The sequence below is a fragment of the Grammomys surdaster genome, unplaced genomic scaffold (genome assembly GCF_004785775.1).
Source record: "Grammomys surdaster isolate TR1022 unplaced genomic scaffold, NIH_TR_1.0 67, whole genome shotgun sequence".
In the NCBI taxonomy this organism is placed as follows: Eukaryota; Metazoa; Chordata; class Mammalia; order Rodentia; family Muridae; genus Grammomys; species Grammomys surdaster.
The window spans coordinates 15,264,729-15,268,100 of record NW_021604569.1 but is presented as its reverse complement, the minus strand read 5'-3'; positions in this window follow the sequence as shown (position 1 = coordinate 15,268,100).

Below are 3,372 nucleotides of genomic sequence, written 5' to 3'. Positions count from 1 at the left end.
ACTTCAAATGCTGTCTGTAAAGAATGCAGATGGACACTGGGTGTTCAGTTTTATCTTAAGTATGTTTGTTGTTCCATGTTGAGGAAATATGTTGGTTTGGACCAGAATGTGATAATAGTGTAGAATAATAAATGCAGAGAGAAGTGGAGAGGTAAATGGAATTGCGTATTATCATGCTACTTGGAAATGAGACAGAGTGAGGGGTAATAGCTCGACACTAGATCCATGTTTCAGCTTTTTTTGAGTGTGATACTACTGGTGATGTTTACCAATACTGACGGATGAGTATGGAGTGTGTATTATCATAAGCTTTGCTCTTTATACATTATGTTTCTTTGGTGATTATAAACATCAGATACAGATAAAGAGTCCTTTCTTTGTCTGCTGTAATGAACATATTAGACTGTATCACTCTGATGGACAATGTTGAACTGATGGTTATTGACTTAGCATGCTATTCAGATTTCATTGGAGCAGGAGTTTCCAACTTTCCAACACTGCAACACTTTAATACAGTTCTTCATGTGGTAATCTCCAACCAAAAAAATATTTCGTTGCTACTTCTTTACTGTACCTCTGATAATGTTAAGAATCATCAAGGAAGTATCTGGTATGTGACAGCCAAAGAGGTTGCAACCCACAGTTTAGGAACCTCTGGTCAAGAGGAACAGACCTGATAGTATGAACTTATAACAAGTGAAGATTTGCTAGATTGCTTAGATGAGACAATCTGGGTAGCTTGATAATATATCTCACACTAGAGAGGCTGCAAATATGGTATTTGCTCAATTCACTAAGCTGGATTCCTTGGCAGTTCCAATATGGTGGCAAGAGCCTCGGGAATTCCTATGGGCAACATGGTCTTCAGCACAAACCAGTTTAAAGAAAGTCTAAAGTTCTGATGTTAGCAAGAGTGATAGCATGTACAGTCACTGGTGACAGACAGGCAAGCTAAAACAAGTAGGCAAAAGTATAACCTTTCCTTGAGATCACTGCTAGTAGATGCCACTCACATTCAGGATAAAACCTCCTACTTCACTTAACATAATTGAGAATACCAAGAGTCATGCCCAAGGGTAATATAATCTAGGTAATCCTTTAGTGAAATGATTCTATATTGTGTCAAAGTGAAGAATGTAATATTATAAGCTAAAATGCATGAGGGCATATTTGGGACACCTCAGCATTAATGGTATGCACAGAAATTGACAGACCTGCTTACTTGACTCAGAAGTAGAGAAAAAGAGAACCCAGAATCTGCTCATGAGAATATGATAACACATTTAGACTAGGTTAGTTAGTACAAAAGGCAAGACTGAAGGAAATCTAGTTCCTTCATGCCAAATGGAAAATGAAGTTGGGTTTCTGGTCCAGTGTCTTCTCCTAGGTGATTCTGGATAAGTGATGGTAGTTGGAGCATCCAAATAGCTGTCTGCTATGCAGTTAATTTATTCTGTGTTCTGTATTTTCATCATACAGCATGATATGAGTTACAGTGTTCATTTTATTTTGTCAATTGGAAGTTAAAAATCAGAACTTAGCAGTAGTCAACTACCAAGCATGGATATACCACATAACCAGTGAGTTCTGTCTAGGTAAAAGAAAAAGGAGACAGTTTCTCTCCTTTTAGTGAATGATTCCTGGACTGGGATATAATTTAATTGGAGAGGCACCTGCTATGTGAGTTCCTGAGTTTGATTTTTAGCACCACAGGGCAAAAGTAAACAAACAAACAAACAAACAAACAATGAAACAGGTCATACTCCTTATCTGTAGAGAATTTCTTATATTTTTTTCTAAAGAATTTTTACTAAGAGTGAAAAATATGGCTACTTAGAACCCTTTAAGTAGTATAGTAAACATAAACTTATTTGTTTTGTTTGAAGGAAAAGGTAATTAAATAATGTATTATATATATTATGTAGAACATCTGATACAGGGAAAACCCATGTATAATCTGTAAAACATTGAATAAAATCATCACACTGCCTAGGTTCAGAATCCTATGCCACCCCTGCAGAGTATCTCCCAGGATTCCACTTCACCCCTGCAGAAAATCCAACTCATGAGATGTCTTATTTGTCTTCTGCTTATATGTGATTTTTAATTTTATCTTGCTCCATTTTCTTTTTTGAAAAAAAATTATTATATTTTATTTTTCAGTAGTAGGATAGGAGAGAGGATTAAGAGAGAATGAACATGTGGAGTCAGAGGACAAGTTGTGAAACTCTGTTCTCTCCTTCCATCTTGTAGTTTCTAGGGGTTGAACCTAGGATGTCAGTCTTGACATGTACTTTTATATGTTGGACCACTTTACATATTCCTATTGTTCCTTGTTTTGAAAGTACAAATATAATACCATTTAAAATTAGTTTGTCAAAACCTACATTTAATAAGAGTTTTCAATTGCTTTGATCCCCTTCTAGCCCACCATCCAAAGGTAATGGAGAAAAGATGGTAAATAGGTAAGAGGATGTGGACCTGTTTAGAAGTAGTTCGTTGCTGTAATACCATTTGTCAGGATACCAGCAATCCACTTCAATGGAGTTAGAATACCAATCATGTTCAGCAGTGGTAGCACAATCCAGCAGAAACAGCCAGGGCTCTGCAGATTTGGCATGCATCAGCAGGAGCATCAAGAACCAGCTAAGAGTCCAGGAAAAGTTCTCTGCTGTGCCTCTCTTAAGAAAATGAAGATGCAAGACCAATGATGCATTACAAGGCTAGCTATGCAAGTGCTAAAAGCAGCAGACACTGGGTTCCAGTACCTGAAAATAAAGCAGAGACTGGCATGACTAGCTTCCATTCTTAAGGCACAAGTTCCCAAACCAGATAAAGATCTGTTCAGGTATTTGTTTCTATGTGAAAGAAGTATCTGATCAAATCTTCTCAAATTTGGGGTACATCAAATATGCTGAGTTCTTAGTCCATGTGACCTGGCTTCTTTACAAGTGGAATGACAAAGTAGACACTGTGATAGAATTCTGTTTCAATTTCAGAATGGCACATGGAATGAAAACATTGATACTTTTTTTCCATATTGATTACATTACACTGGTGACAAATAGAGAGATTTCTCTTTAAGTGACTAATTCTCACTTGGAACCCATTATAATTACTCTGGTGAATCTGTCTTATGAAGCATGAGTAAGACACAGAGGCAGTATGGAGAAAACATCTACTTTAATCTTCAAGTTTGTCATCACATAGGTTATTTTGACATGAATTACCCATCAAAGATATATGTATGTGATGTATGTGAATTTGAACTTTCCAATCCATATCTTGCTAAAAATTTTGGCTATCTCTTAACAACATTTCTCTCTCTCTCTCTCTCTCTCTCTCTCTCTCTCTCTCTCTCTCTCTCTCTCT